We start from the raw sequence: 16,297 nt of genomic DNA, 5'->3' as shown, positions 1-16,297 counted from the left end.
GCATTCTCTAGAGCTTTTACATCAGAGAAGGCAATGGTACCCCATTCCAGTACTCTTGCCTGGAAAATCCCATGGACGGAAGAGCCTAGTAGGCTGCAGTCCATGGGGTCGCTAAGAGTCGGACACGACTGAGCGACTTCACTTTGACTTTTCACTTTCATGCATTGGGGAAGGAAATGGCACCGCACTCCAGTACTCTTGCCTGGAGAATCCCAGGGCCGGAGAGCCTGGTGGGCTACCGTCTATGGGCTCGCACAGAGTCGGACACGACTGAAGCGGCTTCACTTTCACTTTTCACTTTCGTGCATTGCAGAAAGAAATGGAACCCACTCCAGTGTTCTTGCCTGGAGAATCCCAGGGACGGGGGAGCCTGGTGGGCTGCTGTCTATGGGGTCGCACAGAGTTGGACACGACTGAAGTGACTTAGCAGCAGCAGCAGCAGCAGCAGCAGCAGAGCTTTACATAAATGGAATCATAAAGTATGCAATCTTTTTGTGTCTATTTTTAATCAGTAGTTTATTTTGAGATTCATCCATTTTCTTAAGAATGTCAATAGCTTATGCCTTTTTTATTTCGCTGAGTAGTATCCCAATATATGAATATACTACTTACCCATTGAACTGTTCAATTGTTGATGGAAATTTGGGTTGTTTCCAGTTTAGGGATATTATGAGTAAAGCTTCTGTCAACATTGTATGTGTACAGTGTACAAGCCATTGTATGGATATATACTTTTATTTCTATTTTATAAATATTTAGACTAGGAATATCTGGATATATGATAATTGTATTTTTTTAACTGTAAACAGCACATATATCAAGTGTGCAATTTGATAAGTTTTGACACATGTCTCCTCCTACGTAACCAGGAGATAGTGAAGGACATGGAAGCCTGACGGGCTGCAGTCCATGGGGTTGCAAAGAGTCAAACATGACTTAGTGACTAAACAACAACAACAAGGTAACCATCACCACTATCAAAACAATGAACATATCCATCATCCTCAAAAGCTTTTTTATACTCTTTTGTAATCTCGCCCTTCTGTCCTTACCCGTATTTCTATCTGAAATATATTTTCTTCTTGCTACACAACATCCTTTAATTCTTACAGTTCAGGTTGCCAGTGATAAATTATTATAGATTACATATGAGTTTTTTTCCCCTTTCATTATTTTGAAGTTGTTGCTCCACTGACTTTTCACTTGCATTGTTTCTGATGAGAAATCTGATATCATCCTTATATCTGTTCCTTTGCACATAGTGTGTCTTTTTTCCCCATCTGGTGGCTTTTAGGAGTTTTCTCTTTATTGTTGATTTTGATTAATTAATTTTGATGTATCTTAGAATGTTTACCTTCATGTTCCTTGCACTTGACTGTCATTGAACTTCTTGGGTATTTGGATATTTTTCAGCCACTTTTCTTTACTTTTTTCCTGTTTCTTCTTCCATTTTTGAAGACTCTAAATACATAAACACTAGGCCAGTTGAAATTGTCCCATAGTTCATCAACACTTTGAATAACTGTAAAAATTATTTTTTTTCTGAGTTACGTTTGGAATTTTCTATTTCTATTTCCTCAGGTTCACTAATCTCCTGCTAAATTTATTCTTCCATTAATCCCATTCAGTATATTTTTCATCTCATATATTGTAGTTTTTATTGCTATAAATTCAATCTGGTATTTTTTTGTATCTTCGATGCAGTAGCTTTATTTTTCTCATTTTTTAAATTATAAACTCTTATTTTAAAATGATTTTACATTTACAGAAAAATATAAAGATAATACAGACTTTTCATACCTCCCCAGCCAATCTCCTGTATTAAGTAACATGTATATTAGTATATTTGTCATAGTAAGAACCAATATTAATGCATTGTTACCAACTAAAGTATATATTTTATTAAGATTTCCACATTTTTTACCTAATGTCATTTTTATGGGCTTCTCTGTTAGCTGAGACAGTAACGAAGCTGCCTGAAAATGCAGGAGACCCTGGTTTGATCGCTAGGTCAGGGAGATCCCCTGGAGAAGGAATGGCAACCCACCCTAATATTCTTGCCTGGAGAATTCCATGGACAGACCATGGAGTTGGAAAGACTCCATGGCTGAGTGATTCTCAGATCTCATACAAGATATCACATTACCTTTAGTAATCATGCTTTTTTTTTTTTTAATTTCCTATAGTCTATGGCATTTTTTCAGGCTTTCCTAGTTTTTGATGACTTTGTAGTTCCTAGGAGTACTGGTCAGGTATTTTGTAGAATATACCTCAACTGGGATTTGTCTGATGTTTCCTTGTGCTTCTGACAATTAGACTGGGGTTATAGGTTTTAGGTAAGAAGATCACAAAGGTGAATTGCCATTCTCATTTCATCTCATCAAGGTTACAGGGCTTATCAGTACTGATGTTAATTTTGTTCACCTGGTTTGTTAGGTTTTCTTCATCCTTTAACAATGGACTCTTTGGAAGGAGGTCACTGTATGTAGACTATCACTCCACTGAGGAGTTATGCTCTACTTCCTTGCAGATGGATTATCTACCTAAATTATTTTAAATTCCTCAGAATGGAATATTTGTCTCTTCTCTCCCATTTATCTAGCATTATATCATTTATTTACATCAGTATGGACTCAAGGATATCTATTTCATACTTTTGTATAAAGCTAATATTACTTTATTATTCAAATTTTTCTGCCTTTGGCCATTGGGAGCCCTTAAAGATGGCCCTTGTGTCCCTTTGACAACTTTCATCTTTTCTTTTTCATTTAGCTCTTATTTTCTGGAACTAAAAAGTCTCCAGGCTCCTTTTATATATCTCCAGCCCCAGCCCCAGAATCAGCTGCTTCTCCAAAGAGCCCTGTTTCCTTTTGTTGCATAATGATATTAGAAACCAAGATCAGGGTGCTAGAAGTGCTTTTATTACTGGGCTACCATTGCTTCTAGGCTCTTTAAGCTGACACAGCAAAGAAATATATGTGTGTATACTAACCCATGGACACACACATACATACACCTAACCCATGTACATGCACATTATATATATATGTGTGTGTGTGTGTGTGTGTGTATATAATGCATATGAATACACACAAATATAATCTCCATTTGTATAACATTAAGCTAAATATGTTCATACTCCTGTATTCCATTCTAATCCATTATCACATGAATCTTAGCTTACTCCCATTGCTTATCTTTAACCTCAAACTCATAAGAAATCTGGATCCCAACATCTACCATCAATTAACTTAATTGTTCAAAGCTTATATGCCTATATGATGGTTTCAGAATTATTAACTCATACTCCCATGGGAAACAACTTTATCAACTTCAGTGCACTACTTACGTACATTTCCCTTCAACTTCAGTCTTACAGACTTATTTCCTAAGTGACTCAAGTCAGTAGCTTATTCTCCCATCCTCTTCAGTGAGATTGTTTCATACATTTGTGGTTCAATTAGATTTTTTTGTCTGAATTCTTTCCTGGGATTCCTCAACCTCCTAAATGATTTTTAAGCTACATTAATACATTAAAGTCTACTTTTTGTGCTACAGTTCTATAGGTTTTGACAAATGCATGGTGTCATGTATCCACCATTACTGTATCATATAGAATAGTTTCACTGCCCTAATGCACATTCTGTCAGTCCTGTTCACCATGACCCGCCCGTCCTGGGTGGCTCCACACAGCATGGCTTAGTTTCATTAAGTTAGACAAGGCTGTGGTCCGTGTGATCAGATTACGTGATTATGGTTTCAGTGTGTCTGCCCTCTGATGCCCTCTCACAGCACCTACCATCTTACTTGGGTTTCTCTTACCTTGGACGCAGCCACTGCTCCTTACCTTGGATGAGGGGTATCTCCTCACAGCCACCCCTCCTGATGTTGAACATGGAGTATTTCCTTTCGGCCCTCCTGCACCCATGCAGCCACTGGTCCTTGGATGTGGGGTTGTTCCTCTGAGCCGCCTCCACTGACCTTGGGCGTGCAGTAGCTCCTCTCGGCCACTGCCCCTGACCTTGTACATAGGGTAGCTCCTCTCAGCCATGCTTCTACATGGACCATCGCAGCAGTTCAGTATTCTTGCCTTGAGAACCCCATGAACAGTATGAAAAGGCAAAATGATAGGATACTGAAAGGGGAATTTCCCAGGTCAGTAGATGCCCAATATGCTATAGGAGATCAGTGGAGAAATAACTCCTGAAAGAATGAAGGGATGGAGCCAAAGCAAAAACAATACCCAGTTGTGGATGTGACTGGTGATAGAAGCAAGGTCTGATGCTGTAAAGAGCAATATTGCCTACGAACCTGGAATGTCAGGTCCATGAATCAAGGCAAACTGGAAGTGGTCAAACAGGAGATGGCAAGAGTGAACGTTGACATTCTAGGAATCAGTGAAGTAAAATGGACTGGAATGGGGGAAATTAACTCAGATGACCATTATATCTACTACTGTGGGCAGCAATCCCTTAGAAGAAATGGAGTAGCCATCATGGTCAACAAGAGTCTGAAATGCAGTACTTGGATGCAATCTCAAAAATGACAAAATGATTTCTGTTCATTTCCAAGGCAAACCATTCAATCTCACGGTAATCCAAACCTACGCCTCAACCAGTAACACTGAAGAAGCTGAAGTTGTACGGTTCTATGAAGACCTACAAGACCTTTTAGAACTAAGACCCAATAAAGATGTCCTTTTCATTCCAGGGGACTGGAATGCAAAAGTAGGAAGTAAAGAAACACCTGGAGTAACAGGCAAATTTGGCCTTGGAGTACAGAATGAAGCAGGGCAAAGGCTAATAAAGTTTTGCCAAAAGAATGCAATGGTCATAGCAAACACCCTCTTCCAACAACACAAGAGAAGACTCTACACACAGACATCACCAGATGGTCAACACCGAAATCAGATTGATTATATTCTTTGCAACCAAAGATGGAGAAGCTCTATACAGTCAGCAAAAACAAGACTGGGACCTGACTGTGGCTCAGATCATGAAATCCTTATTGTCAAATTCAGACCTAAATGGAAGTATATAAAACCACTAGACCATTCAGGTATGACCTAAATCAAATCCCTTATGATTACACTGTGGAAATGAGAAATAGATTTAAGGGACTAGATCTGATAGACAGAGTGCCTGATGAACTATGGAATGAGGTTCGAGACATTGTACAGGAGACAGGGATCAAGACCATCCCCATGGAAAAGAAATGCAAAAAAGCAAAATGGCTGTGTGAGGAGGCCTTACAAATAGCTGTGAAAAGAAAAGCTAATAGCAAAGGAGAAAAGGAAAGATATAAGCATCTGAATGCAGAGTTCCAAAGAATAGCAAGGAGAGATAAGAAAGCCTTCCTCAGTGAGCAGTGCAAACAAATAGAGGAAAACAACAGAATGGGAAAGACTAGAGATTGCTTCAAGAAAATTAGAGATGCCAAAGGAACATTTCATGCAAAGATGGGCTCATAAAGGACAGAAATGGTATGGACCTAACAGAAGCAGAAGATATTAAGAAGAGGTGGCAAGAATACACAGAAGAACTGTATAAAAAAGAGCTTCATGACCCAGATAATCATGATGGTGTGATCACTCACCTAGAGCTGGACATCCTGGAATGTGAAGTCAAGTGGGCCTTAGAAAGCATCACTACGTAGGAACAAAGCTAGTGGAGGTGATGGAATTGCAGTTGAGCTCTTTCAAATCCTGAAAGATGATGCTGTGAAAGTGCTACACTCAAAATGCCAGCAAATTTGGAAAACTCAGTAGTGGCCACAGGACTGGAAAAGGTGAGTTTTCATTCCAATCCCAAAGAAAGGCAATGCCAAAGAATGCTCAAAGTACTGCCCAATTGCACTCATCTCACACACTAATAAAGTAGTGCTCAAAATTCTCCAAGCCAGGCTTCAGCAATACGTGAACTGTGAACGTCCAGATGATCAAGCTGATTTTAGAAAAGGCAGAGAAACCAGAGATCAAATTGCCAACATCTGCTGGATCATCAAAAAAGCAAGAGAGTTCCAGAAAAACATCTATTTCTGCTTTATTGACTATGCCAAAGCCTTTGACTGTTTGGATCACAATAGACTGTGGAAAATTCTGAAAGAGATGGGAATACTAGACTATCTGAACTGCCTCTTGAGAAACGTATACACAAGTCAGGAAGCCACAGTTAGAACTGGACATGGAACAACAGACTGGTTCCAAATAGGAAAAGGAGTATTTCAAGGCTGTATATTGTCACCCTGCTTATTTAATTTATATGCAGAGTACATCATGAGAAACACTGGGCTGGAGGAAGCACAAGCTGGAATCAAGACTGCTGGGAGAAATATCAATAACCTCAGATATGCAGATGACACCACCCTTATGGCAGAAAGTGAAGAGGAACTAAAAAGCCTCTTAATGAAAGTTAAAGAGGAGAGTGAAAAAGTTGGCTTAAAGCTCAACATCCAGAAAACAAAGATCATGGCATCTGGTCCCATCACTTCATGGGAAATAGATGGGGAAACAGTGGAAGCAGTGTTAGACTTTATTTTGGGGGGCTCCAAAATCACTGCAGATGGTGATTGCAGCCTTCAAATTAAAAGACACTTACTCCTTGGAAGGAAAGTTATGACCAACTTAGCATATTGAAAAGCAGAGATATTACTTTGCCAACAAAGGTTTGTCTAGTCAAGGCTATGGTTTTTCCTGTGGTCATGTATGGATGTGAGAGTTGGACTGTGAAGAAAGCTGAGTGCCAAAGAATTGATGCTTTTGATCTGTGTGTTGGAGAAGACTCTTGAGAGTCCCTTGGACTGCAGGGAGATCCAGCTAGTCCATCCTAAAGGAAATCAGTCCTGGGTGTTCATTGGAAGGACAGATGGTGAAGCAGAAACTCCAATACTTTGGCCACCTCATGCGAAGAGCTGCCTCATTTGAAAAGACCCTGATGCTGGGAAAGATTGAGGGTAGGAGGAGGAGGGGACGAAAGAGGATGAGATGGCTGGATGGCATCACCAACTCGATGGACATGAGTTTGTGTGAACTCCGGGAGTTGGTGATGGACAGGGAGGCCTGGAGTGCTGCAATTCATGGGGTCGCAAAGAGTCGGACACGACTGAGTGACTGAACTGAACTGAATGCTTAACATTTTTGAGATAACAGAATACAATATACAGTACTTACATTCCTTACAAATAATGTCTGTGAGATAATATATTTTTATACTATTTGTTTGCTTTTGCTTAATTTTATTGTTCTGATAGCAATAATGACATTAATCCATTAAAATGCTCAAATTCTCTATAACACTTTTTCAAGTTTTCAATGATTTCCTCCATTCTTAAATATGTTTGTTATTACATCTGGAGGTCTTTTTTACGTGACCATATCTCATATTTTGACATGTATGTTGGCATATAAATGGTTTCAATATACGGATTTTCTTATATTTAACTTGTGCAATATCTCTTCAATACAGTGAGAGTCAAATTGTTAACTTTGCCTTTAAAGGCATCAATTTTCCTCAAACACTGATATAGAAAATGACAGCATTGATAATCAAAAAAACTATGGGTTTAAGCCAGAAACCCAAATCAACAGGTAATGTGCTGCCCCAAAATGTTGATTAAACACTTGAGGGAGTCAGATGTAGACTATTAGAACATACTAAATGACTCAAGTACTGTATCCTTATATGGTCTAAAGGGTTTTGACATTACTTTAAAAACCATCAAATATTTTGAATAAAGTTCAAAAAACATTTTGTTCACTTTATAATCATACAACATGGAATGATGAAGCTGCTTGCCTGAATTAGGAGACAAATTATTAGCCAGAATATGGTACAATGCTATTTTTTGCCAAGCTATGAATCTGTCCTCACTTGCAATATTAATTTTTTTCATATAAATGTATATACAATGCAGTTCTTTAAATACATCTGGTAATTACTTATATTACTATTGTATCTATTTGTTTTAGAACAATGTGTTTTGTTGATAGTGAATAAAAATAATATGCATTATTCAAATTATTTCTGTGCACTGAAATAAACTGTGCTAGTATTTACATATAGTCCCTCTAATGTGTTTTCCATAGAAAGCAATCATTTCTAGTGGAGAACATGGCACTTATTAGACTTGATAATAAACACTGAAAAGTGTTTTATTTGCAAATCCACCCATTACCCACAGTAAATTTCAATTTGCTTTTCACAAAGTACTTTTTAATTTTTTTTACAAATGGTTAAAATTGGTGTACACATCATTAGAAAGAAGCAGAAACAGAACTAAACTACAAGAATAATCCATAATGAATTAGATGAATGATATAGAGATCAAATGAATGTACTAGGCAAAGAGATATAAAGTGTTAGAAATAATAATTCATAAGTAATACATTAAAAATATAGTCAATGATATTATAATAAATGTGTATGGTGACAGATGGTAAATAGACTTATCATGGTGATCATTTCATAATGTATAAAAGTGCTGAATCACTATAGTGTACACTTGAAACTAATATGATATTGTAAGTCAATTTTACTTCAATAAAATTTTTTAAAAGAGTAAGTAAAATAGAAATCTCTATTAATTTATGAAGGCCATTATATGGACTTTATGTGTTAAAAGAGAATTAAGATGACAGATTCCAGGTAAAGTGGTTATGTAATCAGAAGTGTTAATTTCTCTCCATCCCATACTCTTCTTCAAACAAATTTGCAAAATATTTTTTAAACAGGTAAAAACCTATCAGTATCAGTTCAGTCGCTCAGTCATGTCCTACTCTTTGCGATCCCATGGACTGCCACATACCAGGCTTCCCTGTCCACCACCAATTCCCAGAGCTTGCTCATGTCCATCTCGTTGATGATGACACCCAACCATCTTATCCTCTGTCATCCCATTCTCCTACTAACTTCAATCATTCCTAGCATCAGAGTCTTTTCCAGGGAGTCAATTCTTGACATTAGGTGGCCAAAATATTGGAGTTTCAGCTTCAACATCAGTCCTTCCAATGAATATACAGGACTGATTTCCTTTAGGATTGACTGGCTGGATCTTCTTGCTGTCCAAGGGACTCTCAAGAGTCTTCTCCAACATCACAGTTCAAAAGAATCAATTCTGCGGTGCTCAGCTTTTTTATAGTCCACTCTCACATCCATACATGATTACTGGAAAAACCATAGGTTTGACTAGATGGACCTTTGTTTGCAAAGTAATGTCTCTGCTTTTTAATATCATGTCTAGGTTGGTCACAGCTTTTCTTCCAAGGAGCAAGCGTCCTTTAATCTCATGGCTGCAGCAACCATCTGCAGTGATTTTGGAGTCTCAAAAAATAGTCTGTCACTGTTTCCATTGTTTCCCCACCTATTTGCCATGAAGTGATGGAACCGGATAGCTGTGAAAAGAACAGAAGCAAAAACCAAAGGAGAAAAGGAAAGATATAAGCATCTGAATGCAGAGTTCCAAAGAATAGCAAGGAGAGATAAGAAAGCCTTCCTCAGCGAGCAGTGCAAACAAATAGAGGAAAACAACAGAATGGGAAAGACTAGAGATCGCTTCAAGAAAATTAGAGATACCAAGGGAACATTTCATGCAAAGATGGGCTCAATAAAGGACAGAAATGGTATGGACCTAATAGAAGCAGAAGATATTAAGAAGAGGTGGCAAGAATACACAGAAGAACTGTACAAAAAAGAGCTTCATGACCCATATAATCACAATGGTGTGGTCACTCACCTAGAGCCAGACATCCTGGAATGTGAAGTCAAGTGGGCCTTAGAAAGCATCACTACGAACAAAGCTAGTGGAGGTGGTGGATTTCCAGTTGAGCTACTTAAAATCCTGAAAGATGATGCTGTGAAAGTGCTGCACTCAATATGCCAGCAATTGAGTTTGCTGGAAAACTCAGCAGTGGCCACAGGACTGGAAAAGGTCAGTTTTCATTCCAACCCCAAAGAAAGGCAATGCCAAAGAATGCTCAAACTACCGCACAATTGCACTCATCTCACGCACTAGAAAAGTAATGCTCAAAATTCTCCAAGCCATGATTCAGCAATACATGAACCGTGAACTTCCAGATGTTCAAGCTGGTTTTAGAAAGGCAGAGGGACCAGAGATCAAATTGCCAACATCCACTGGATCATCGAAAAAGCAACAGAGTTCCAGAAAAAACATCTATTTCTGATTTATTGATTATGCCAAAGCCTCTGACTGTGTAGATCACAATAAACTGTGGAAAATTCTGAAAGAGATGGGAATACCAGACCACCTGACCTGCCTCTTGAGAAATTTGTATGCAGGTCAGGAGGCAACAGTTAGAACTGGACATGGAACAACAGACTGGTTCCAAATAGGAAAAGGAGTTTGTCAAGGCTGTATATTGTCACCCTGCTTATTTAACTTTTATGCAGAGTACATCATGAGAATTGCTGGGCTGGAAGAAGCACAAGCTGGAATCAAGATTTCTGGGAGAAATATCAGTAACCTCAGATATGCAGATGACACCACCCTTATGGCAGAAAGTTAAGAGGAACTAAAAAGCCTCCTGATGAAAGTGAAAGAGGTGAGTGAAAAAGTTGGCTTAAAGCTCAACATTCAGAAAACTAAGATCATGGCATCTGGTGCCATCACTTCATGGAAGATAGATGGGGAAACAGTGGAAACAGTGTCAGACTTTATTTCTGGGGACTCCAAAATCACTGCAGATGGTGACTGCAGACATGAATTTAAAAGACGCTTACTCCTTGGAAAGAAAGTTATGACCAACCTGGATAGCATATTGAAAAGCAGAGACATTACTTTGCCAACAAAGGTCCGTCTAGTCAAGGCTATGGTTTTTCCAGTGGTCATGTATGGATGTGAGAGTAGGACTGTGAAGAAAGCTGAGCACCAAAGAATTGATGCTTTTGAACTGTGGTATTAGAGAAGACTCTTGAGAGTCCCTTGGACTGCAGGGAGATCCAACCAGTCCATCCTAAAGGAGATCAGTCCTGGGTGTTCATTGGAAGGACTGATTCTGAAGCTGAAACTCCAGTACTTTGGCCACCTCATGCGAAGAGTTGGTTCATTCAAAAGACCCTTGCCAGAGTCCAGCTCCAGCAGCCAGGGAATCAGCCTGAAGGACTGAGCTGTGTCAGCAGACAATGATGTAGCCTCTGACTCAAAGTGCTGGGCTACATGTTTATTTCAAGCTTCCGGTTTTCTTTTATGTTTTGACAAAAGCATTAGGTCAGAGGTTTGACATTTTTAGTTTTCGCCACCCAGATTTATTGTCTCCAGAAATCATTGTTGTCCTACAGAGTTCCTGCTTCAGCAATTCTCTCAGAATCGGCTTTACTATCTATTATCTGCTTCCCTTTATGTGTCCTATACTTAACTTGTGATTACATTGTAACTCATGCTACATTCCTCAGTTTATTTTTTATCTTTCTAAATCCTGTTTGCCCCTAGCATCTTAAGATCACTATCTCCTAAAAGGCTTCTAGCTATTAATATCTCTAAAATTCCTAATCTCTATAAGCATAGTAAAAGATGCTAACACTATAACACTCCTTAAACTTTTAGCTTCTGTTCTTAATTACTCATAAACCCTAAACTCAGCAAACTTCTTTTGCCATAAATATTTCCCTCACAAACAGGTCTCAGATAACAATCCTTCCCGTGGCCTCAAGCTGCAGCCTACGTACTCATCCTGGAACATTCTTTGTAAAGATCCTTGAACAAATGTCAATGGTTACTTTATAGATTATTTTCTGGGCACAACTGCAGAAGGCTTTATGCTGTCTAATGCTTCTCTCAAGAATAATAAGCACCTTAACATTCTTTCCAGCCAACTCAACCGAAGAAAGGAAAGAACAAGTCAGAATTATAAGACCTAACTCCTTCATCCCTGGACCGTGGCTGAGGGATGAGGAGAGGAGTTGGGGCTGTGGCTCCATTTTGTCAGTAATGCCTAATGCAGCTCCTGACAGACCCTGATGCTGGGAAGGATTGAGGGCAAGAGGAGAAGGGGATGACAGAGGATGAGATGGCTGGATGGCATCACCGACTTGATGGACATGAGTTTGAGTGAACTCCAGGAGTTGGTGATGGACAGGGAGGCCTGGCGTGCTGCAGTTCATGGGGTTGCAAAGAGTCGGACATGACTGAGTGACTGAACTGAATTGGACCGAACTGATGGGACCAGATAATAGCACTAAAATATAGAAAAAGTATCTCAACAAATATAAGAAGATATCAGAGTTTTTTGCTCTGTGAAAAAACATGTTTGGCAAGTAATTGAAGGAAACCCTGATAAATCCCTTCAAAAGCCTCTAATTCACTTAGGGCAAGTGAAGACAAGATGAAGAAAGTTAATGTGGACACTATCCTTCCTGACAAGTCATATTTCCTTCAAGACAAGAGTGTAGTGAGGAAATGAGGATAAATAGGCACAACAAATGAAAGCAGGTACACCTGTGTATTTCTCCAATGTGAGAAAATTCTCAATGTGATTGGATTTATTAAGAGATACTGTAGATCAGAAGAAAGGGGCCACTTTAAGAATCAAAGAAAAAATATTTCTTCTGGCTTTATGATGAGAAACATAAGAATATGTTTAACTTGTTTTTTTTTTTTTTTTTTTTTTTTTAAGAGATTAGAAAGAATCCTTCATTTATGAAACCAAAGCAAGTAGTTGTGAAGAGAGTAATCTGAGATCAGGAAACACAGCATAGAGAAGATTGCTAAATAAAAGCAATAGAGAATAAACTGGAATTTCTTATTTTAAAATATTTTACAAATAGAAGCAAAATATTTCATGCATTACATGATACAATTCTTTATTTCAAACCGACAACCAATTTCATGTATAATGGTAAGAAGCAAAAGCAGTGGTCTTCAAACTTGGTTGTACATTAGAAGCACACAGAGGGATTTAAAAAAAAATGTTTTTGATTCCTGAGTTTCACTAGGGATCAATTAACTCAGAATCTTTGGAGGTAGGCTCCAGACTTGAGTATTTTTTAAGTACCATGAGTGATTTTATGTGCAGCCAATATTGAGAAACACTGTACTCTAGCATCATTTTTCAAAGTGCTTCTTTAATATACTAATATGAATTGTAATTCTGCTGGAGAAGGATATGATATGTAGCACTTCCACAGAAACTATTTAATGTGAAGCATCTGGTTGGACCACTGTTCTACAATATAATTTGGGAAATGTTGAACCAGAGGTATAGTCATTCAAAACAGGAATGAGATGAAGGTGTTTTCAGGATCATTATTTAACATTCTGGACACACTGGCAACTACAATGAGATAAGAGATGAAATGAGATTCAAATATTGGAGGAAGGGGATATATTACAATTGCAATATTTTAGTATACATGAGGAAATTCAAGATAATCTAAGAGGAAAAAAAAAAAGAATTAAGAAAGTTCAGTAAGCTTGCAGTTACAAAATTAATATATTCAAGAAATAATAGCTTTATCTCATACCAGGCTTTCTCAGTCTTAATGCAACTGGCATTTTGGGTCAGATAGTTCTTTGCTGTGGAGGGCTGTCCTGTATGTTGTAGGATGTTTGGCAGGATTCCTGGTTTCTACCAATTAGCATTAGCAACGCCCTAACTCACAAATTTGGGACAATGAATATGTCTCAGTCAGTGCCAATATTCCTTATGACACAAAATCACCTCTGGTTGAGAACCACTACCATATGGCAGTAATACTGAGCCTATACAACAGAAAACATGAGTTCATCAATAAAAGTATCAGCAAATACAAAGCAGTTATGAATGAACTTGGTAAGTAATCTTCAAGAAAACTATAAGCTTAATCAAAGGATATAAAAGAGGATGTAAATACATGAAAAGATAAATTACATTCTTATATAAAAATTACATTCTTATATATAAAATACTATATAATAATGTGAACTCTTATCAAATAAATTTATGCATTTAATGCAATTTTAATCAATATCACAGGGGACTTCATTGTGTATCAATATAAAATTATTTTTAATTTATATGTAAAACCGAGTAGGCCAAAATAACAAGATATATATATATATATTAAAAGGTTACTAATAAATATAAAGATGCACTATCTGATAATTAAAACTGTTTTATTTTTTAATTCTTTCCATCTTTATTGGTACTTTGACATATAACATTGTGTAAATTTAAAGTGTATGTATGATGATTTGATATACATATATGGTGAAATCATTACCACATTGGGATTGGTTTAACACATTCCTCATTTTACATGGTTACTGTTTTTTGTGTATGGTGAGAATTTCAAGATTTACTCTCTTCAGTTCAGTTCAGTTGAGTTGAGTTGATCAGTCATGTCTGGCTCTTTGCAACCCCATGAATCACAGCATGCCAGGCCTCCCTATCACCATCTCCTGGAGTTCACTGAGACTCACATCCATCGAGTCACTGATGCCATCCAGCCATCTCATCCACTGTCGTCCCCTTCTCCTCCTGCCCCCAATCCCTCCCAGCATCAGAGTCTTTTCCAATGTCAACTCTTCGCATGAGGTGGCCAAAGTACTGGAGTTTCACCTTCAGCATCATTCCTTCCAAAGAAATCCCAGGACTGATCTTCAGAATGGACTGGTTGGATCTCCTTGCAGTCCAAGGGACTCTCAAGAGTCTTCTCCAACACGACAGTTCAAAAGCAGCAATTCTTCGGTGCTCACCTTTCTTCACAGTCCAACTCTCACATCCATACATGACCACTGGAAAAACCATAGCCTTGACTAGACGGACCTTTGTTGGCAAAGCAATGTCTCTGCTTTTCAATATGCTATCTAGGTTGGTCATAACTTTCTTTCCAAGGAGTAAGCATCTTTTAAATTCATGTCTGCAGTCACCATCTGCAGTGATTTTGGAGCCCCAAAAAACAGAGTCTGACACTATTTCCACTGTTTCCCCATCTATTTCCCATGAAGTGGTGGCACCACATGCCATGATCTTCGTTTTCTGAATGTTGAGCTTTAGGCCAACTTTTTCACTCTCTTCTTTCACTTTCATCAAGAGGCTTTTTAGTTCCTCTTCACTTTCTGCCACAAGGGTGGTGTCATCTGCATATCTGAGGTTATTGACATTTCTCCTGGCAATCTTGATTCCAGCTTGTGCTTCTTCCAGCCCAGCATTTCTCATGATGTACTCTGCATATAAGTTAAATAAGCAGGGTGACAATATACAGCCTTGACGTACTCCTTTTCCTATTTGGAACCAGTCTGTTGTTCCATGTCCATTTCTAACTGTTGTTTCTTGACCTGCATATAGGTTTCTCAAGAGGCAGTTCAGGTGGTCTGGTATTTCCATCTCTTTCAGAATTTTCCACAGTTTATTGTGATCCACACAGTCAAAGGCTTTGGCATAGTAAGTAAAGCAGAAATAAATGTTTTTCTGGAACTCTCTTGCTTTTTCCATGATCCAGCAGATGTTGGCAATTTGATCTCTGGTTCCTCTGCCTTTTCTAAAACCAGCTTGAACATCTGGAAGTTCACAGTCATGTATTGCTGAAGCCTGGCTTGGAGAATTTTGAGCATTACTTTACTAGAGTGTGAGATGAGTGCAATTGTGTGGTAGTTTGAGCGTTCTTTGGCATTGCCTTTCTTTGGGATCAGAATGAAAACTGACCTTTTCCAGTCCTGTGGCCACTGCTGAGTTTTCTTCTTACTAATTTTTAAATATGCGTGCATGCACACATGCTCAATTGAGTCCAACTCTTTTGCGACCCCATGGACTATAACCTGTCAAGCTTCTCTGTCCATGGGATTTCCGAGGCAAGAATACTTGAGTGAGTTACCATTTTCTCCTCTAGGGGATCTTCCCCACCCATGGATCAAACCTGCATCTCCTGCAGTGCGGGTGGATTCTTTACCATATGAGCCACCAGCCCAAAAGGCATTGTTATTTTTCTGGAAGGAAAAAAAAAAAAAACTGAAAAGAAAAGGAAATCCCCAAAAAGGTTATTATAATGAATGCAGAAGAAATACAGTTTCATATTTAGAAAGCAAAGTTGTAAAGAAATTTGTATATTTCTTTCCAAGTATCTAACAGACTTGGCTGTGTCTCTAGTTTCCATTTACATTTCCATATATCAGCCTTTGAAGCTGCATATTCCTAACTATAAGAAAATTTCATAGCTCATTTCCTTAAGAGTATTCTAAAACCTGCATTTAATAATTGACTTTTGGCAATTGAAACTATGGTAGTTCAGCTGGTAAAGAATCCACCCGCAATGCAGGAGACCCTGATTTGATTCCGGGAGAAGGGATAGGCTATTCTGGCCTGGAGAAC

Source organism: Bos taurus, chromosome X (assembly GCF_002263795.3).
Source record: "Bos taurus isolate L1 Dominette 01449 registration number 42190680 breed Hereford chromosome X, ARS-UCD2.0, whole genome shotgun sequence".
NCBI lineage: Eukaryota > Metazoa > Chordata > Mammalia > Artiodactyla > Bovidae > Bos > Bos taurus.
Note: the sequence above shows the minus strand (reverse complement) of the source record.